Genomic DNA, 23,022 nt, shown 5'->3' on the forward strand with positions numbered 1-23,022 from the left:
GGCATAGGATCAGAAATCGCTTCAACTTGTTTGAATAAAAGAGCAACAGACTTTAGAAAAAGAACACAAAATCCCATGTGATCTTGATTCTCGGAAACACCTATTTTCTTAGTAAACGTAAAGCACAGAGGAGTGCATCTGTATTATTTATTCCTGGCCGGGAATGTATGTCAGAGTGGAAGGGCTGTGTGTGTGTGTGTGCGTGTGTGTGTGTGTGTGTGCTGGCATACAGGATTGGAATGAGACAAACAGAGAAACATTCCATTGTTTGCCTCTGTAGGCTGAGGGATTGGAGACAAAGGCACTAGAATGCTGGAGAAGCACTTTTGCAGAAATGCTGGTGAGAAGCACCAAATGCTACCCTCCCGTCTCCCCAGCTTGCTTTCATTTCTCTGGAGCTGAAACAAAGGTAACTCTAAAAGCACACACACACATACACACACATAAAAGAAAGGTGACATGCCGAGTCACAGTTACAAATGAGAAGAATATTCTTATAACATTTACAAAAATGAGAACCTACTCGGAGCCCCCTCATCACCATGCATACACCCTCAATTAAAACGATGCCCCTGATAGCAGGCAGTATAATCTGCATTTTATTTCACTCATGAGCAAAATAACAAGTTACTCAGGCCTGAGGCACTCATGAGTGATATGGGGCATGTAATATCCTTTCCATTGAGTTTCCTATTATTAAGCTTGAAATAAGGAGTTCAGAATTAACTGTGACAATGATTTTATCTAGTGTTGGCATCACCATTAGCTTTTGCAGTTTACTGCTAATAAAACTTTAAATTTGCTATTACTTCTAATAACCTTCTTGCCACCTTAGCTGTAGAAATTAGACAAAGAACCCTGCTGACATGTGGCTAGTGACATTTTCTGGAAGTGTAGAGAACTCCGATGACAACAGTGACTATTATTTACCAAAGTATAATAAAGTCAGGCCCCACTGGCCTTCGGCAGCCTAATTTAAAGCACCTGTTCCTGGGGTTTGAAGGGGTCTGTAACAGAACAAAGCATAAAATTTTGGTTTCTGTTGTTGTTCCAAGCATTAGAGTTTTATTTTATAGCAGTATAGTAGATTCTAAAGTAGGAAAAATAATTTGTGACAAGGCCTACATGATGAGATGAAATATTCAAATCATTGCTCAACGCAGAAACTCAAATTCATTCACCTAAAGCATTAAAAAATGAGGCAATGATAGATAGGTTTGTGAACTTGGTCACTTTCTGTCAAATCTCTAGTTTCTTTCAACCCTTCCTCTGTGATACTGGACGTTGCCCTTCCCCAATTCACAACTCTAATTATAGGGTAATTTTTGCTCCCATTTTCTCATATTGTCCACAGAATTAATGTGTGTCTGAACATTATGACTTCTGGCTGTACCTGAAATCTCTTGTAACCTTGTCCCAACAAAATTTTCCCAAACAACAAATAAACAAGCAATAATGAGACAATAGACTTAAGCATTCAGGAAAATATAATAATGAATCATTAAATATTTTTTAAAGTATTTGCTTTTAATCACAGTGAAAAGCATTAGTCAGTCACCAGACTTTATTTGGGAACCAGTGTGTTTTTGGGAACCATCAGGATTATGTCTGGCATATGAAGTCTTTCCCTCACATGCGTTCATCTCAGGGTATGTTGTGATATTGGCAGGTTTGCTGTTTACTCTCATTGGGCAGTGCAATTGTTTGCTGAGAAAGTCTGAGTTCCAGAAGATTGGGGGATCAAAATAAAGCCTGTTGGTCAAATAAAAACGTATCTTTGCTCAATGATTCCTTTTCATTATATCTTCTTTAGTCAACTCGCTCCTCATTTTACATAATTGAATTTTATTAAGAAATGTGCAGCAATGAAATTTTCCCCCCAAGACACTCCATTGAAGATGTTTTCTTTGCCAGCACTTCTAGCATCACTTTGAGCAAGATGGTCTGTAAGTGGCAGTAGAGAAGGGAGCAACCTCTTGAGAGTTCCTGAGCTGTGAATGAGTTTTTGATAATTGGAGGAACATGCTCAGACCCTTTGCAGCCTTTACATGAGTTGATTACAGCCACAGCAAATGGTGGTACTTCCTTTCTCAAGTAACTTCAGCATCATTCTCTTTTCCCAGACCACTATAATCACTTCCCTAGTGAAGGATAGGCATGCACCCATATCACCTTCCTCTTTTTTTATTATTTATTTATCTATCTATCTATTTATTTATTTATTTATTTTTTGAGACGGAGTCTCGCTCGGTCGCCCAGGCTGGAGTGCAGTGGCGGGACCTCAGCTCACTGCAAGCTCCGCCTCCTGGGTTTACGCCATTCTCCTGCCTCAGCCTCCCGAGTAGCTGGGACTACAGGCGCCCGCCACCACGCAGAGCTAGAGCTTTGCTACTGCTTTTCGGGGCCAGTCTTTCTGAACCAGATAAAAGGGTATATAGGTACCAACACGAAGTCTAACTAGGAGTCAGGAGAGGTGGGTATGTGTGAGATGGCTAGGAGGCTAAGCGCCAAGGGAAGCCCTTGGAACTGGGTGGGGTATCAATGGTATTCTCTTGTTATGACTTTCTTGGTGACCTGGGAAGTATTCTTATGGCTTTGGTTAAATTTCCCAATTCGCTCTCAACTCTGGGAAATGCTATCTTGGTATTCTGAGCCAGGACGGAATGGTATCTTCCCTTTAGTGAGCCAGGACTTTATTCTCTGTGAATGTGAACTATTTTTTGCACATCTGGGATTCATCTGTTCAACCACAAAGCATAGGTTAAGAAAGAAAGAATTCAGTTAAGACAGGGATATTCAAGGCCAGCCCATTCTGAGCTGACTGGGAATTCGGTTATAATAGATAGAAAATGACTGAACACCAGGTGAAAATTACTGATGGATAGACAGTGCAAAAGGAAGCACACAGCTCCTGGCCCTCATTGCTGACCCCTCCACTTGCATGTGATTTCTCCTCATGTCAGGGCCCCATCCCAAGTTCCTGTCTTCAGTCTAAGCATCCTGTTTCTAAAAACTCCATTTTGATTTTCTAAGTTATAGATATGACAGTTGAGGAAGAAGGAGAGAGGAGGAGCTCCTGCTTTAGCATCCAGGGGGGCTTGCTCCTGATCTGCACCAACTTAGGGGTATAAAAAGTATACTTGATTGCAAGTTCCCATGGGGCTCTTGTTGAAAAATTGTGATTGGACTCGAGTTAGAGCCACTGAAAGTTAAATTGTCACTAGGAGTGAAATTACTAATATGAAGTAATGCATTTTGGGTTTCTGAGATACTGCCTCTCAATAGAGCATTGGAAAATACAATGGATTCACACATTGTTTTTGCAAAAATGGGGGACTAATTTCCATAGATTGCCTTAAATTTTATTGCCTTTGGATAGCTACAAATGATCCAAGTTTGTTAGAATTCTTTTTTCTTATTAAAATAGTGAAAACTTTTCTAAACTCATTATTTACCTCATAAAACAGTACTAAAATTACATGTACTTGTCCCCGAATTGCCTTCTTCTCTGGTAGTTACTAATCATTTGGACTATTCCTCTCAATTGCTGAACCACAACAAAACAAAAGGTATCTTTGGTTATATACAAACAGCTTTCAATTTGTTAATTAGGGCTAATTGGAGGGCAATTGAACTTTGCTCTACTTGTATTGTTCTTTCTTTAAACTGTAAGCTGATGGCATTTTGCAGACAAATAGAATGAGCAGCCTTCCTGAGCCTCATACTCTTTATTCATTCTGCTTCCATACTTTCCTTGTCAGTGTTGGTTTATATAATCTCTAGGAGTGCATCTGTGCTTAGTCCACATGCTAGGGGGAGACTAAGGTGGCTGGATAGAGCTTGGCTGTTTGTAAAGAGAACCTTTGGTGTAAGGTGGGGTAAGGAAACGTGTTCAGGAAATCTCTTCGGATTCACTTATTCTCTGTGCTGTTTACAGATATTTCCTCTGTAAAAGTAAAGTAAAAAAGTTAGACTTTTCTGTTATTCTGTTCTATGTTATTAACTAACATGATTTCTCTGGTTTCTTTTATCAGCCTTGTAGGGTGGGCAGTTTTCTTAGCCCCATTTCTCTGATAAGCAGAGGTTTGGAGAACTACCTGGAAAGGGAACATGACACAGTACAGTCTTTGAAGTTACACAGCCTTGGGTTTAACTTCTCCACTCTTTCTGTTGTTTACTTTAGCATGTTTCAGAAACACTTGGAATTTTATGTTCCCTCATTTCTTTACGGAAGGATAGTACTTAAAGATTTGGTGAGGCTGGGAGTCAAAAGTTAAATTCAGTGAGCTCAAGATTCGTTGATTCATGAAACTCTCATTGACATTCTAACTATGTGCCATGTATTACAAGGTACTGAAAATATGAAAGTAAACAAAAAATATGCTGTCCTCCAAAGAATTTTGATCCAGCGGAGAAGACATGCAAGGTAACAGAAGATCAAAAGACAATGGGATAGCACTGTGATATAGGAGGTATGTACAGTGGCCATAGGAGGATAAGAGTGAGGGGGTCATCTGACTCAGTTTGGGGAAATTCAAGAAGGGAACCTAAAGCCGGTGACAAGTTAGCTGAGACTTGAAACAAGAGACAAGTTAACAAAATCAAGTGATGAGCGAACTTAAGACGATTGTACTTAGGAAGAAAATGAGTGATGGCAGATGCCCATACAGAGAGTTCAGGGAATTACAAATATATAAGTTATGGATGAGAACACAGGGCTCAGGGGAGTTGCTAGAGACGTAATTGATAGGATAAAAGGTAGTATAGGTTTAAGATTATAATTAAGAAGAGGTGGAATCAGGTTTGAATGCCAACTTTCTGATTTCAAATCCTATCCTTTTTCGTCACAGTCCTATCCCAGGTCAGTATGAGTATGGATGTGATGTGTGTGTGTATATGTATGTGTATGTGTATATGTGTGTATGTATGTATATGTGTACATTTGCATGTGTTTGTGTATGTGTGCATGTGTTTATCTGTATGCATGTGATAGGTGTGTACGTGTGTGTGTATGTATGTGTGTATATATGTGTGTATGCCTGTATGTATGTGTGTATATATGTGTGTATGCCTGTGTGTATGTGTGTATATGTGTGTTTGTGTATTTGTATTATGTGTGTGTTTATGGCTGGATATATGTGAGTATGTATATATGTGTATGTGTGTATATCTATGCATGCATGTATGCATGTGTATGCGCATTTATGTGTGTACATGTGTGTTTATATGTGTGTATATGTGTGTGTTTATGTCTGTGCGTGTGTATGTGTGTGTAAGTATAGTCATATGCTGAAATGAGTCCTTCACATATATACTTACCACTGACTGTAGAGCTGGCATTTTCTTTACACACAGCATGTGAGTATACATTGGTAATCCTGTTCTAATGAAATTGGAGTGTCAGCATACTTTGAGAGACATCTTTAGCTATCTATTTTTTTCCTACAGTTATCTGTACTTTAAAACTACAGAACAATTCAAGCCATTCAAAACTGTTTGTGAAATATTCAAGCTTTAAAAAGTTACCTTTGATGAGAGTGCAAGCAAAGAATGAAAGCAAAGCAAATTTGGGCAGAACATAGTTATCGTTTTATCTGAAGTGAGAACCAACCATCCTAATGGACTTAAAGGATTGTGAATATTTTCCCAGTGACTGGCAATTGTAGAGAGAACTCTGTAAGTGGGCTATTTTTTGTGCTTAGATTCATAGATAGGTGGATAATGGATAGATATTTTATCTATGTAGGGAAATAGTTGTTACTTTTTCTTTTAAAATACAACCAATATGTGTTACATAATACCTGGATTCAGTATGGAATGTAAATGTTCTGAACAAGAATGTCACTTTCCTAATGAAAATAGATAAATTTGTATTTTTAAAGTAAGCTCTAATGGCATTCTAATCCTCTAATTCTAACCCAGATCATTTGATTGCAGAAATCATAATAAAAACATCTGTGAATGAAAAAAATACACAAAACAAAAATAGCTGAGCTCATATCTAATACCTAACAGATTTAAATGTTTACAATAAAATGGGCTCCTCACAAGCGTGTGATTTAGAAAGGAAAAAGCCAAAAGTTCATATACATTTTAACCTTGTTCTGACAAACATATGATACTGATATCATTCTTTTTATGGATATAATGCATATTTTAAAATACAGTCTATGATTAAATGTCTTTAGAGTAAATCCCAGTTTCCTGTTGTTTTTCTTATTAACTAGGGGGCATATTTCAATAGTCTGATTAAGAGAGTTTTTTGGGCAGGGAGTGAGGAAGAGGTTAGTTATTCCCATGGCTCCTGGGAATATTTTCACAGTATTTATGCTTGCTGTAATGTTGTATTTGCTAAGAAGTGGAAGGCAAAGGTTAACAGATTTCCATTGCTTTTGTTCTGCTTTGTTTAATTTCGTTTAACTTCTATTTCTGAAGATCTTAACAGTTTCTCCCACTTATAGATACTCTTACTTCATACTTGTACTTCCCAAAGCCGAATCTCTCTCTTAACTTGGTCAGGGTATGTCATATGTGCAATAAGAAGCTGCATTTTTGTTTTTCTGCTGAAGTTGAAGAATTGCAATTATATTGCCGGTCTATGAGTATAGAGCATGTATCTAGAATAAAATACTCTTTTGATGCTTTCAGCAGGCTGATATGAATAGACTGTGAAACAAAGCGTCTTTTTATCTGGTTTTCAGTGGGGTTCACCCAATAGGAGCCCCTGGTAGGAAGCTAGAAGACATGAAGAAAGAAAAGTCGGGGTGTTTGTTCCCTTGGTTCATGGATCGGCAGTGTCTGAGCTCCTCTTTCATTGGTCCCAGCTCCTATTAGGTGGCCTTCCCTTCAGACTAAGGCTGCATAACTCTTTAAACCTTTTCTCTTCACTTCAGACTTTACCACGTCTGGGAGCCTGAGGAATGCTTGTTTCACCCTCCTTGGTTGAATTCCCTTAACCCTGCCCACGCTTTGTGCCTCCGTTGAAACTCTTTAATTGCTTCTTTTGAGTTCTGTTTCTTGCCAGAACTCTTCTTAATGCAACTTTTTAAAGCCCAAAATGAAGAAAACAATGGAAACAAATAAATATCAAGTTTGGACATTGAATAAGCTGAAATTTGTTTCCTTGCATCATCATATACTGTATGAACCAAATTTATTTGAATATAAAGTGAATAATCTCTTTAAAAAAGAGGTCTAGTCAAGACTCACAAATTATTAGTATTGCCCCATGCTTAGTACTTATTGTAGACCAAACATCTGCAAATGGTACCAATTTGCACTGGAAAGTAAACTGTGTTTTCTTCCACCCTGGAAGGCCAATTTTATTTGAATATGACACTTTATTTTTCATGCAAAGAGATGTACAAAAAAATGGAATTACGGAAGCTAAATATAGATGACTTCAAAGCCACAGTGTTGGGCATTTTATAGGCTCCTCATTTTGATAATGGTAAAATCCTGCCTGCCAATCAGTGGACCTGTGCTTAAAAGACAAACTTCGTTGTGTAATGACTTACCACCAACTCCATTAATGCAATTTGGGGGGTTTTGTTTTGTTTCATTTCGTGGCTCATTTCTTGCTCCACACTTCCTTGGTCTCTGGTGCTGCTTTCCACCATAAGTTAGAAATGAATTTTTTAAAATAAGCACTTGTACTTTGAACCATAAAACAAAATCTGAAGCTGAAATCAAAGGAAGAAGGTAAATTACTTTTAGTGCTCTGCAAAGAAACTTTCACTTGGCTATTTCCTGTTGTTTTGAAACTCTGAAAATCAATACAGAAACATATCATATTCTGAAGGCAGGTCATCTGTGCACTAGGTGTTTTTAACAGTTGGCTTTGAAGGGGATACTTATGCCCCCTTGACATGAATCTACAGTTCTTTGCACTAAGTGTCCCCATGAAACTACATTTTTGCTCAGGCTATCCATCTCAATGGTTATTACTTTTTACTGTTCCAAGCTCCCATCTTCTATTATAGATTCACTGATAGATCAATATGACAGAGGCAAAATAAAAGTCAGTTAGCTGTACATGTCTATTATGAGCCTGAAAATTCAGACACACATTTCTTCTGACAGAAGCCAGGCATGTAACCGAACAGTTACGTGTCTGGGTGGTTTTCTAGTCCTTTCTGCACAAACTCACATTTCTGGAATCTTTCTTAATTTTGAGGTCCTCATGGCCTGTCAGGGAGTTAGGAGTGAGTGGCTCCCTAGGGGCAAGAGTGATTTTAAAATACAATCTTCACTTTTGAAGAAAGAGAACAAAACACATTTGCTGCTACACTGAGGCAGTAAAAAGGAGTGCTGACATGCTCGGTTCCTAAACCACAGGCAAGTGGACTGTAAAACCAAGTGTTGTTTCAAAGTCAAGGGAAAAATCTTTGCAGTCCTCTGGTGGGAAATGGGAATGCGAAAGCTGGCTTTGGGCAGGTAGGAAACCACAGGTTCCCTCTGGGGCTGATCCTTTCAGCTATTAATCAGCAACCATTTTGAGAAAGAAGTAGAAATCTGTCAAACATTTAAGCCACTGTCCACTAGATGGTCTAAAATATCTACTAGTATCAGCTGGGACAGAGTGCTTCAGGGACACGCAAGAGAAGGAAGACACAGGCAGCAAAAGAGTCCGAGATTCAAATGGTCTCATATTTTAAGATTTTTAGCTCTAATTTCAAGTTCTCATGGTTAGATTTGTAGCAAGAGATATAAAACTTGTAAAGCCCACCAAGGTTATTAGAAATTCAACTAAAACCAAGGTTATTAGAAATTCAACTAAAACGTAATTCATTACTGTATCATGTCATGCATGGATTAGACACTCATTTATTAAGTTCTTACTGGGTATCAGATGCTGTGCAAGGTGTTCAGGTTGGGAAAAAGCTGGTTTCCCTTCCTCAAGTAGCTTCCAATTCAGCAACAGAGAGACAGGTGAATAGCAATTATGTGTAAAATACACAGACATTTTCACAGTCTTATCCACAATCAAGAATACATACATGTTTATGAATCCAAAGAATGCTATACAGCAGTGGCTATAGGGAGAGGTAATGGCAGGAAAAAATGAGGATGCAGGAATTAACTAATTATAATGAATTACAGTAATAAAAGAAAGGCATTATATGGACTGGTAACAATTGGCTATGAAAAAAAGTTTACAGAAAAATAAAACAAAACCTAGGAATGATAATGCTGTGTGATGTGTGCATAGAGCACTGCTGGCAACATGAACGAGGGTGCTTTGCTCAGATGGGTTTGGAAAAGGTAGTTTCTGATCCGGTAGCTTAAAATAGGAGAGAACGTGAATCTCAGATTTAGAAAGGCCTCCTGGCAGAGTTGGTGCTAAAAGGACTGCCAGAGGATGAGGGGGCTTATCAAGTGAAGAGAGGTCAATAAAGATATATCCATAATATTTATAAATTCATCTATTCTATTGTAAAAAATATATAACATGAGATACACCCCCTTAAATTTTTTAAGTGTGAAGTACAGCATTGTTAATGCTAAGTTCAATGTTGTACAGATTTCTAGACCATTTTCACCTTGAATGAATAAAACTTTATACCTGTTGAGCAGCAACTCCCCATTAATGTCTCTCCCAGTATATTTAATCTTTTTGTAATGTTAATTTCTTCTCCTCTACCACACATAAAGACAAGGGGGCACTTATTTGAAGACATGAGAGAGAACAGCAAATGTTTATTAGCTCCAAGGGGAGGGAGTGGCAAGATTTTCCGTGGCTGTCGGATTATGAACGGCCTTCTAAGTTGTACTATGAAATTTTTCTTTTATCTGGAGTGATTGGAAGCCACTAGAATTGTTTTCTGTAAGGGTTTGAAATGGCCAGGATATCCGCTTCACAACCATCACTCTGGGGGCCATTAGGAGAGTGGACTCCAGGGGAGTGAAACCAGAAGCAAGTGAGCCAGTCCGGAAAAAGTGGCAATTTAGGCAAAAATCACAAAGGCTTCAAGAGAAACTGTGGCGGGGAGAAGTGGGTGGGGGTTCCAGGAGAGGTAACTCAGATGACAGCTCTGCGGCCTGTCTACTTACTCAGTTTCTCACAACTGGGCAAGTTAAACCTCAAACTGCCGCTGGAAGAGAGGCTGTGAACATGAAATTGGGAACAGCACCAAGCGCGCCTGGTGCAAGTGTCGTTTACACACTGAAGTTGGCCTTGATATGCAAACCTAAGATATGGCAAGCAGTGCCTTTTCTTTTTCACACGTCAATTTTAAGAGCAAGCTGAGCATGAGTAAGTATCACAGAAAACAAGATAATGAAATACAGAGCTGGAGTTCTGTGAAAAATCAGTGTCTAGTATAGAACATCAAAAATTTTTCATTATTTCACTTTTCAAATGTGTCAAATATAGTAAATAACTGTGCGGTTCTAAAGAAGCAATACTAAGACTTTTGTTCTGTTTTCACTATAAAGCTTCCAGTCAAGAATGTAGAAAAAAGAGAGGCTAAAACAAGGAACAAGCCATGTTTTGGTCAGAAGATGAGGCTTAAGTGTTTATGTAATTTTTACCAGCTTCATTGAGATATAATTCCAATAGTATAAAAATCCTGGTGGCAATTAAATGAGTTTTAGCATAACACAGAGTTGTGCAACCATCACCATGATCACTATGATCTAACTTTACATTTTTCTTACCCAAAAAGAAACCCCTTGTACTCTTTGGCAGTTAATTCCTATGCCTTCCACATCTGCAATGATCAATCTGTTTTCTTTATGTAAAGAATTGCCTGTTTTGGGCATTTTGTATAATAGAGTCATGCAGTACGTGGGCTTTGGTGACTGGCTTCTTTTATTTACCATAATGTTTTCAAGACTCCTGTATCATCACATATATCAGTACTTCATTCCTTTTTCTTGCTGAGTAATATTTCATTGTATGGATATACCAAATTTTGTTTATTCATTCATCTGTGGATCCATATTTGAATTGTTTCCTTTTTGGCCATTTGTGTAATGCTTTCATGACCAATTGTACAAGTTTTTGCATGGACCCAGGTTTTCCGTTCTCTTGGGTAAATACCAAGGAGGAGTATTGCTATGTTTAACGCTTTGAGGAACTGTCTGACTGTTTTTCAAAGCGACTGCACCATTTTATGTTCCTGCCAGCAACATACGAAGGCTCCAATTTCTTCATATCCTTGCAAACATTTGTTATTGTCTATCTTTGATTATAGTTCTCCCTAGCAAGTGTGAAGTGATGTCTCATTGTGATTAATTTCCATTTTTCCTATGTTTGTATATTAAATCTGGTGACTAAATAAATAATCTCTTCTAGCATTATTTATAGAGTATATTTCTCGTGTATTTTTTTGATATTGTAAAAATTTGTGAAAACTCTCCAGTTGTCTATTAACACAATAATGCTGCTTAACAAACAGTATACAACTCAAGGGCTTAAAGCATTCAGCATCTATTAGTTCCTGAATCTGTGGATGATGTAGGCTGGACTCAGTTAGGTGGTTCTGACTTGAGCTCACTTAGCTGTCCAGGGGTTGGCTGGTTGTTGGCTGGCCTAGACCAGCCTTAGTAGAACAACTTAGCTCTCTTCCATGTGTCTCCTGCCCTCCAGCAAGCAAGGCCAAGCATGTTCTTCCTAGACAGTGTCCTCATAGCGTAAGCTGACTTGGCAATGTGCAGATGCTTTTCTGTGCCTTTGCATCTGACAAAATTGCTTCCATTCCATTGGCCAAGACATGTCACATGACTAGACTCAGAGCCAAGGGGCAAGGAAAGATACTTACTTCTTGATGGGAAGAGCAGCGAAATCTTGTGGCAAAGGGCATGAATATCATGAAGGATGAAGCATCAGGGCCATGTGTAATGTCAATCCACCACATGTTGCCCTGTCATTCAGAAGAGAAATTGATTAAATTGGTGGGTCAGCACCTGTTGCTTCACTAACCTCCTACACTATGGCCATATTTGTTTTCAAGGTTTGTGAAACATGCCGTGTTAAATATTCTCCTGGTGACAGCTATTCTATTTTTTTTTTTTTTTTTGAGATAAGAAAGATGCTTATGTGGCAAATGAACATTCTATTGTTTGAAAACTTCTTCAGTGCCATAATGAGAACTCAGGACAAACCTAGATCAAACAGCAGCAGGTACTCTGAAATATTCCGGGAAGTGTTTTAACCTGGAATATGTGACATTATTTAAGTATTTATAAATGTCATATCATCTGTTTTGGGAAAAGCTAATAGAATATCTTGCAGACATTTCAGGTCTTTAAAAAATTGCTTCTGTAATCTATTTCCACAGAATCGGCAAATGTGGAAGCAGACGTATTATGGGTCAATACCAGTGAAAGGACGCTCTGCACAGACATAGGATTCACAGTCCATTAAGCTTCAGGTCTGCCCTGATGTGGGTTCCCCTGATATATTACTATTATATCCTATTTTTGTTGACTCAGTTACTATGTCAGCAAAACCAAACATTTTGGCTTGTGGCCCAGCCTCGAGCTGTCTATGGAGGATATGTTTTTGCCTTTACCACCATGACAGTAATGAGCAACTGGCATTAGTTTGATTTGCATAATTGTGTGCTTCCAACTTAGACTCTGTGTCAGTGGGAGACAACTTATTGTGATGATACCGACAGCATATTATCTGTTTTGTGCTATCAGCATTTATTTATGTAAATTCCATCATTACAAGGGGTCATTTTCCAACCATCTACCACGAAATCACATTCTCTGCCAGTAAGCTGGAAGAAAATGCCATAGGAGGGACTGGTGTATTCTGTCATTCACAGTGGTTGGTCAAGGTGTTGGAAAGGATATTTTTGGTGGTGACTTGCTTGTTTGCATTCTAGGATAGTTTGCTTTAAGGACTGACAGGTAAGATGACAATCGGGTAGTCTGTCTATGATCATTTAGAATGAATGCCATCAAGCAGACATTCTTTTTCTCTCACAAACATATACACATACACCACAAAGAGCGCCCAACTCATCTAAGATTTTCTTTAGGAATAATTTATGGTCTAAAAAATATTTTGTGTTTCCCAGATGATGAGTGAATGCTTTCTTTGATAAGAAGCAGAACTCTGTAATTTATTCATACAAGAGATAAAAAGATAGAATAACTAACTAGGGTATCCTACTTGTAAGAGTATCTAAAAATACAGTCAGGAACCATGTGAAGTGTGAGATTTCATTAACCAAACGTCACAACTCTGTTCACAAAACTATAGCCCAAGTTGATTAGATATCTTGTCATTAGAGGTGGATGAGCCTCCTAAGCATCAGTGTAACTGGAGCTGTAATTTATACATTGCTTTGATAGTTATCTCTGGTTAAGCACAAAGGGATGTCAGCATTTAACCCTACCTCAAGGAATGACAGTGTAGAAAAAAGGGGAAAAAAAAGGAACCCAGCAGCCCCATTTAAATCTAGTTGACACCTGTCAAAAGCGGCCCTTACTAAGAGGATGATAATTGGGGTATTACTCTGTTGCAAGCATGTAGTTCTCAGTCTGGTTTGTATCACTCTTCAGGCTGGTCAGAGAAGAGTACAGAGGAGGAAAAAAGGAAAAACAACAATCAGAAGTCACATTTCATACTTTGGCAAGCTCGCATTTAGGAACTGTTTTCGCCAAGGCTCTTAATGGGAATCCAGTTGATCATTCAGCTCAAAAGGAACTTGGAAATAATCTTGTAAGAGGTTCAACATAAAACTCACATTTGGGAAAGTTTGTAAGGAAGAGGTGGAATTTCCCTAGAGATCTTTGCAAGCCCCAGTGCTGAGTTGAGATACAACAGAAAGGTATTTCTCCAACTCCAAACCTAATAGGATAATCCTTTGAAAGAACAATCTGTTAGGTGTATGATTTTTTCCCACTTAATTTTTGACACTTTGGTGTGCAGGAGGACAGTGGTTCACAGGTATATGATACATACAATGACATGGGACATTTATTCCTCTTGTATAAGCATTTAGAGCTTCAACTCACAACTAAATATGTTTCATACGACTTTTTCTCTTTTTTTCAATTTCCCTTCTTGATAATATTGTCATTCATTTTGTATTTTATGCATGAAATCTCTCTATATAAAACATGTAGAATCTGCTGCCACTTTAACTTCTGTTTAGAACACACAGTGACAAGTGAAACTGGCTCAAGAATACAGTGATCAAATGAGACACCACGAAGTACCATACAAAATATGTGATTAGGAGTTATAGACAAGATTTAATTCCCAGTCATTTTCTACAAATTACGTAACATTTGCTAGCCTTTTAACATGTTGGGCCCTCGGTTTCCTCATTTGTGAAATGCAGTCGAGAGCTCTAAGTGTTCTGTGAATGCAACCTTTGAAACAGCACTATGATTTGTTATCATTTGCTCGACTGCTTGCATTTGCAATAGAGCTAGGAATGGAAAAGTTAGGTCTACTGATGTTATTTCTCACGGGGTACAAGTTCTCAAAGGGAGAGGAGAACGTTCTCAAAGAAATACAAAGCCAGCCCATCAGCACACACCTTCCCATGGGAATACCTACTAACAAAGAGTTCAAATGAGTGAGAAAGGAAAGCTGGCTGTGGAAGAAAAGCTGAGAGAAGGAAAGGTCTGGCCACTGCTTCATCTACAGTGGGAAAGTTACACCACACACACTTGTCAAAGGGAAAAGGCAGCATTTCTGAATAGGCCTCTGTGTATTTGGAGACGTGGTAGGTTGAGAGCCAATGTGAAATGTTACCTAAAAGCCAGAGGGGCAGAACAGTAGCACTGGGAAAAATAATACCTACCCCAAATGGGGGCAAGACAACTGAAGGTTGTAGTTTAAGAAACTGATTGAGATCCAAGTGAGGCAGCTGAGCAAGAAAGACAGAAGGAAATGACAGAAGCAGTCAGAAAAAAGTGAATATGCTGGACCACAGCAACTGACAGAGGCATCTGGAAACAATGAGAGGCGGAATTTATTTTTTTTGAGAAGTTTTATTTGAAAATAAAACTCTGGTAAAACAAAAACCATAATAACAATACACTCACATTTCACTTTCTTATGTTTTAAAAAATGATCAAAGAAACGAACACGAAATTCCGGCTTTGTTAATTAAGCAGAAATAAGATTTACAAAACAATTTGTTGTAGCCTTTTCTGATGTCACGAGGTCTAACTCTACTTAGCAGAAGCCTGGGGCATGAGAAGATGGCTTAATGAATACTTATTCTCTATTCCCTATAGCCACTCTTTACTCTGCGTACCCTGTTTAGGACATATGGAAACGTAATGCAAGGAATGAACAAAAGACTCTGATGTCTTTTCTTGGCTAATGACAAAGAAAAAAAAAATCCATGCTGATCATTTATAATATGTAATGTATTCATATCAAAGATAACATAATCAGAGAAGAGTGGGTTACAAACTACCCAATTGACTCAGCAGGTATCACCAAAATATTTGCAGGTTGCTTGGTAACTCAATTAAAAGTCTCTATTTAAATCCCAGATCATTAGTGACTGAAAGTCACTATCATTTGATGGCTCATCTCAGTCCAGTTCTTAGGGGAGATTTTCCTACATCAGAAAACCACCAACATATTTGGCACTAATTGGCTCCCTTGGTGGAAATCTCAGCCTATAGGCCAAGAATTGAGTGGACCTGGGAGGATAAACTATTCCCCCAGCCTGAAAGTTGGTGCTTCTCAACACAGGCTGAAGGACATTGGTGGGTTAATATGAGATTTTTACATGGATATTACCTGTCTTTGGACAGATTGAGATATTCTATTTTTAAGAATATTATACTGGTGTCAAGTTCTTTTTTAAAAAATCAAGTTCCATTTAGGACTTTCTTATTAAAACATGTCTTCCCCCCTCCCCCCTCACCTTTTATCAACTCCTCCCCCATGCTTACAATGACTAACAGGAAGAATATCAAATTTTATTATCTTAAAATTAGAAATGTGAATTACAGACATTGATGTGACCCAAAAGACAGGCCTAGAGTAAAATGGAAATTGTTTCTTTACTAAAATAACTGATAGCTTTGCTATTTTGTAGGATATGATAAGAACTTCGGCAGGGATGGACACATTTATACAGTATTCATATAAGTGCATTAGAGCCTATTATTTGAGTACTTTTCTGTTGAAAATTGGTCTGAAATTGCTCTTTAGAAATAATGGAGTTTCCATATATTTTGATGTTGACAGTAGTAAAAAAAAATTCAGTCATCAGTGAAGATAAATAAATATGGAGAACATATTATTAGAGATTTCAAGGTTTGCTACTAGAAATGATATTCTAACTAAATATGTCTACCTTGGACATTTGACTATTTGACATTTGATTATAGAATGACATAGATAATTGCAAAATAAATCTATCATATTTATGGTTCAATATTTCTCACACACACATACATAAAAGACAATGAGGACTATAGGTAATAGAACAAAGTTACAAAAACTAAAACCTAATGTAAGGGAATTGGACTGAGTTAGATGGCCTGGGCTCCAGTCATACCCTGCTATCTCTTTAGTACTGGATTTTTTTACCTGCATAGCTGGAATTAAGAATATAGAAGACCTTTTTTCAGCTCAGGAATTGTGAGATTCTTTCAGAAGGTATTCCCTTATAATTTTTTTCCTACTAATAATCTGCTTTTTTGTATACTGAGGCTAAGAAGAGTTAGTTATATTTTATCTTAAATGATTTTTTTAATAAAAATTTTAAAATGACAAAACTGGCTGAATTTATTGGACTGCAACATTTTCTATAATGAAGCTCAGAGAATCTACTATGAGAAATATTTCACCATATCAGGATAGTTTTAGCTTCATTTGGTCAAAGCGTTGTATAAGAGAAAGGCGGAATTGATTAGTAGTCAAAGAAGCAATAGGGAAAACCTCTAACATTTTTATAGCAATGAACTTCCTCAACAAGAGATTTATGAGAACAGCCAAGATGCAGCTCCCAAGCTGATTAAGTACACTAGCTTTCAACTATTTACAAATTGGGAAGATTGAGATTTTTTTCTGAATTATTTACTGAGAATAGCAGATCACAATAATTTCTTAATTTCCATCATTATTTGATATTATGGTTTTGCTGTGTTCCCACTCAAATCTCGTCTTGTGTTGTAGCTCCCATAATTCCCATGTGTTGTGGGAGGGACCTGGTGGGAGGTGATTGAATCATGGGGGCAGTTTCTCCCATACTGTTCTCGTGGTAGGGAATAAGTCCTACGACATGTGATGGTTTTATAAGGGGTTTCCCCTTTGGCTCTCATTCTCTGTCTTCCCTGCCGCCATGCGAGATGTGCCTTTTGCCTTCTGCCATGACTGTGAGGCCTCCCCACCCACGTGGAAATGTGAGTCCACTAAACCTCTTTTTCTTTATAAATTACCCAGTCTCATGTATGTCATTATCAGCAGTGTGAGAATGAACAAATATACTATTGCTAATAATTTTTGTTGAATCTGGAATAGGTTTTTCACAGTTGATTTTACTCAGGTGATCTTTCATCCAGTGACTTATACTTTGAGGAGGCAAAGTTTTGAGCACCGTTTTCTAACTAATTTTTGTGAGAATATATATAATCCAGTTAAGTCCCATAGGCATTCAAATAGGCACCTTTCATTTTCTGCGGCTGCTGTGTAGATATTCAGCTCACATTAATAAAGATGACCCAGCTCTAGGTAAGTATCCAAATGTGTCCTGAAATAGAAAAAGAGATTGCAGTGGTTATGTTGAACCACTCTCTGATACACAAACTCCCCATAAGACACAGCAGTTTACCAAGCAAAGTTTGCAAAATACCAGTCCTAAAGGTGTCTCAATGAAAAATATGTTTGGTGTTCTATTAACCTGAAACCTTTTGCATGCCATATCTTTCCTTCTGAGAACTACGGACCATAATAAAGTCTTTGAGAAATCCTGCAATGGGAGGAAAGGCTGCTTACTTGCTTAACCTGGAGTTTCCTTTACAATTTGATCATAAATTCATTTTATTCTTTAATTTCTATTTACCTATATTCTAAAGAATAAAGTATCTGACAAAGTAGCTAGGTATAGCCAGGGATTTTCCATAATTTTTTTTCCTAGTAATTCCTTCTATGTATTTCACTAGAATTCTTTCTTGTTGCCTTCACCTATTCATTGTGACTGTACACCTTAAAGACACACAGTGAATATTGATCTTGTGGCAACACTGCAAGTATTTTAAATCAAGAAAATAATTAATTTTGTCTCTATGACCCCTATCCTGCATACTAAACACCCTCAGACCCTTCAGACTTTCCTTCTATACCATAGTCTCAAGAACATTTTTTATCTCTAAACATGCTCCGATTTGCTACTGCTTCTCTTAAGGGCAGCACTGGAGAGGGATTTAGTATCCCAAGTGACTAGAACAGAGCAGAGCAGAGGGATACTCAGATGCCTTATGGAGAATTCAGTAGTTTATCATTTCGCCAGTGATCATTTGTTCTGCTTTTGCTGAGGAAGACTCATGATGGATGTCCACTGTGGTAGGCCGAACTCTAAGATGGCCCTTGAGATTTCCTACCTCCTCATGTTCATTCCCTGCCCAGTTCCTGGGACTATGCATATGATGGATTTTACTCCCATTATTAAGTTTTGGCACAGTTGACCTTAAGATAGGGTGGGCCTAATATAATTACACAAGCTCTTTAAAACTTAATTTTTCTCTGTCTCCTCACAGACAAGTAAGTCAGAGGTTCAAAGCAGGAAATGGATGCAAAACATAGTTGCTAGTCTGACGATGAAGGCAACCAGGTGGCAGGTGGCATGGGATATAGATGGCTTCTAAGAGCTGAGAGCAGCCACTGGCTGATAGCCAACAAGGAAAACAGAGACCCTAGTCCTAAAACCACAAGGAGCTGAATTTGGTCAAAAACCTGAATGATCTTGGAAGTGGATTCTATCCCAGGGTCCAAATGACAATTGAGTCTAACACCTTGATTTTGGCACTGTGACATCCTGACCAGAGAACATGGCAACACCGTGCCAGATTTCTGATCTACAGAATCCTGAGCAAATAAACAGGGGTGTGGGGGGGTGGGTTTAAGCCACTAAGTTTGTGGTAACTCATTACACAGCAATAAAAAACTAATAAATCCAGATAACCAAAGCTCACCATCTTTACCATATTTTGCTTTTATATGTGCTTTGTGATATATGACAGTAATGCATTTTCCATTTTCTCTGGCTGAACAGCCCTAAGTGTCCCACATAAATAAATATTACTTGTATGTCTTCTTTTCTTTGCTTCCAATAAGACGCTGTCAGCTTGCAGCCATCTTCTGATTCATGGATTTCCTCACAAATTTGTATTTCATGGACATGCAGATCTGTCTAGCTTTGTATACTTTCTGTGGACTTTTTCCATTAATTTACACACTTCCAATTCTGGATTCTCAGCTTGAGGCACATGGCATAAGTGCTTTATTATTCATAGTATTTACCTTTATCTAATAAGATTCTAAGTTTACTCTGTTGATTACCCATACCCTAAAATTATTATGCTGATTGACCTCAAGTTTTGATTATGTCCTCTTTTTTCATTTGCTTCTTTGTTTTTCTGAATTACCAGGAACTATCTTTCTCACTCACATTCTTTGTCCTTTATAATAACTGTTATTAAAGATGGCTTCCTTTTCTTCTCCTACATTTTATTTTATGCTTATTCAGCTCTTGTGTTATTCATTCTTTGACCAACTATCTTAGGCCATCATTGCAATATCTTGAGCCATGGTCTAGGACACCTCAATCTGTTCTATGATATCTGGATATAGATAGCTCTTCACTGCACATTACCCGATTTATCAACCAGAATTCCAGCCTTAAAATGAACAAAATGATGGAGTTTTTATTTACCTAGGGCCAAAGTCCTTCAGCATTACACCTCTGAGGGTACTTATTAAACTTCTTCTCTTGTCCTGCATGAATAAGCAGTTATAGACACTAGAGGGTAAGCCTCAGAAACCTGTAACATCCCATAAATCCTCTCCGAGAAGTAGCAAATCCCTGAAGAGACAATCGATTACTTCAGCCTCCTAATTTTGTTTCTGAAAACCCTAGTCATTTCTTCTCAGTCTCTTTTGTTGCCTCCCTTTCCTCTGCTGGGTCTATATAACCACATTTTACTATGGGCTCAGTATGTGCTGGATTTTAGATTTGAATGTGAAGCAAAGAAAACTATACTTTGGATCCCATGTGTGTGGGTGGTTGGCTAACAATAGTCTCAATAAAATGTCCTCCTTCACCTTTCATAGTTTTTATGGAAATAAAGGGCTTATACTTTGAAAGTATGATTCCAACTACCTGATTTGAAAAAGGCTTATGATCTATGCTACTAAATATCAAAGATTAATATCTAATGTCATTTGCCTTAAATTGCCACATGGTCCCTAGAACCAGGAAAGAATAAGAAGTCTGTCTGATTCTCCAGATAACAAACTTCAAAGGAGGCTTTTATTTTTGGTCTTGATATCCCAAAGAGTTCAAGGACCTCCATTAGCCTTGATCTACTCCAGCAGCACCTATCTTTTGGCAGCAATATCAATTTTAATCTTTTCGTAGCTTCACTTCTTAAAACTTGAGGAACAGGTGGGTGTGTATGATGCACGCACGTGTGTGTATGGGGATGGTACTCTTTGTTCACCAGGTGTTCCCAAGTATTTTTCTATGCTTTCCAGCTTGATCATTCATTCTGAAACCCATCATTATTTGGTTTCCCCATTATCCTACAAATGTAGTAAATGCACTTAGTTTTGTTTTGTTTTGTTTTAGAAATATCTCAATTGGCTTCCCTCTAATTAGTTCAATATTTCACTAATATTTACTTTTACTATTTATGTTCTTTTGAAATTTCAATTCTAAATCACAAAATCTGAAAATATTTCTTCAACTACAAAAATTTGATAACCTATTTTTAAAAATTCCTTTTAATAACCAACAGTACAAATTAGCTGAGCATATATATTGCTTATATAGTATATTTTATAGAATATTTTAACTTTCTAATATGCTCCTTAATACAATGTTAAATTCTGTTATGTACTTAAATATTAGTACAGTAGAGTGACAAATGTGAATTAAGCTCTAACGTTATTAGGTTATCACAGATATGTATATGTAAAAGGTCCATTGAAAATCTCTCTGAAAGGTCATGTTGAAGACTAGGAAACCAATATTTTCCTTCACATTAGAACAGATTGCTGTTTTCTTGATTGAGTTTCACATGAAATAGTTGGCATGAATTTAAGTGTCATATTGCACTGAAAATAAGCATCTTTCAGTGATGGGTGATGATTGAATGGAAAGCCAAATCATGTCTGTCATCTCTTGCTTGCTAGGTGATTCATGCTCCATTCATTATTAGAATGGTGGTAAGAATTCTCTGTAATTATTTGATTGTTCTTTCTCTCTTTCTTTTGCTTGCTTACGCTTTCCTTTTATTCAAAGACAGCCGAATTTACTTAATATTACTGTGTGGGTCAACTGACTACCCTATACTAAACGATGTATTGGTATGATAGCTACTCATTTTTTAGTTGACTAACTTCCTAATGCTGAGAAAAAAAATATATATTTTATTCTAAATTTTCCCGTGATATACTTTATACCTTTTCAGTTTTATTTTGATATGTTTGAAAATGAGGAAAGAAAGACAGGAAGGGGAAATCAAGGAGAATTGAGAAGAATCAAGTATATGTTCTATGCTACTGATTCTGCATGCATTGTGCCATCAGATCCTTCAATTAATCTCATAAAAATATTTTACCCATATTACAGACAATAAAACAGACTTAGGGCAAGATCATTTGTCGAAGCTTACACATCTAGTATGCACAGATGCTACTCTACTAGGAAATACAGTAATGAGAGTTAAAGCCCAAGTTCTTTCCAGGACGCCACCCACTCTCTTGTCATCTGTTCTTATCCACGAAGTCAGACAACGGCTTTGTGGTAGCAGGTTGAGGTTTCCTAGACTTTGTTAACTGCCCCCACAGTTTAAATATAACAGTTTTTGTCTCATTTGCAACAAACAGGAAATTTATTTTTTTGTGGACCCGATTTGCTCCTACTCTACTCACAAAGAGGTTTTATGTTTTGCAAAGAACTATTTGGACTACAAGTAAGATGACTTTTTAAAAAATTGCTGGAAGTAAAATGCTGATATAAACAAAATACAAGCACCTCAGACTATTGAAAACAAAGCTTAAATCCCTATGCTTATGCCCACAATGGTGTACCGTAAACTTGGCAAAACATATGTTATTGCTTATACTTTTGATTGCTTAAAATTAACATCATAAACGCAAAAGTGTGTTTTTTTTCCCCTTAGTGCTTATGAGATATGTGATGCAGATGGATGTGTGTTTGTGTGTGTGTGTGCATGTAGCTCTTATTTCCTCTTGAAATTGCATTGGTAGAGTATTTATCTTCTAAATACCTATTTTTAAAATATACCTATTTTAAAATACCTATTTTTTAAAATACCTATTTTTCTAGATATTTGTACTATGCAAATCAGCACTGTATATTGGCCCAGAATTGAAACTATACTTAAGTACATAATGCCAAAGATTTCATGCAAATTTACAGATGTTATTTTTTAAATCTTAGGAAGTCTGGTAGTTCAGAAACATTAAAAGTGAACTTCTCAATTTCCTTAAAAAATAGTTGAGACTGTGGAGAAACAAAAATTAGTTGGAACTTAGTGAACTGAAGAAATAAATTCCACTCTGGGTAGATCGACTTCCTAATGTCACAAGTCAATTTAGAAATTATGTACAAGATAAATCTCTTTTCTCTCATTGCACCAAGGTATTTATCTTAATCACAAGCATCAGTGGAGACAGAGACTAAAAAATAAAATTGTTCACTGTCTCCAAGACAAACCTCAAATAGGAAACTTGATATTCTGCCGAAAGTCTATCTCTGGAATATGCTTTGGAAAAGCCATGGTATAATTATATGTAGTATTATAGAGATTCTTGTGTGTATAAATATTTTCAAAAGA

At 37.3% G+C, this 23,022-nt stretch overlaps 1 long non-coding RNA gene across 1 annotated transcript in view; it reads right to left on the reverse strand.

Moving 5' to 3' along the window:
* LOC105482736 (uncharacterized) overlaps window positions 1–11,869 on the reverse strand; it is a 102,848-nt gene extending 90,979 nt beyond the window's left edge. The window contains exons 1-2 of the long non-coding RNA XR_987830.3: window positions 11,766–11,869; window positions 7,518–7,682 (exon numbers count right to left, since the gene is read on the reverse strand). This is a non-coding gene — a long non-coding RNA (uncharacterized lncRNA). The remainder of the gene's footprint in view (window positions 1–7,517; window positions 7,683–11,765) is intronic.
* Window positions 11,870–23,022: the final 11,153 nt, after the last annotated feature.

The sequence above is a fragment of the Macaca nemestrina genome, chromosome 1 (assembly GCF_043159975.1).
Source record: "Macaca nemestrina isolate mMacNem1 chromosome 1, mMacNem.hap1, whole genome shotgun sequence".
Classification (NCBI taxonomy): Eukaryota; Metazoa; Chordata; class Mammalia; order Primates; family Cercopithecidae; genus Macaca; species Macaca nemestrina.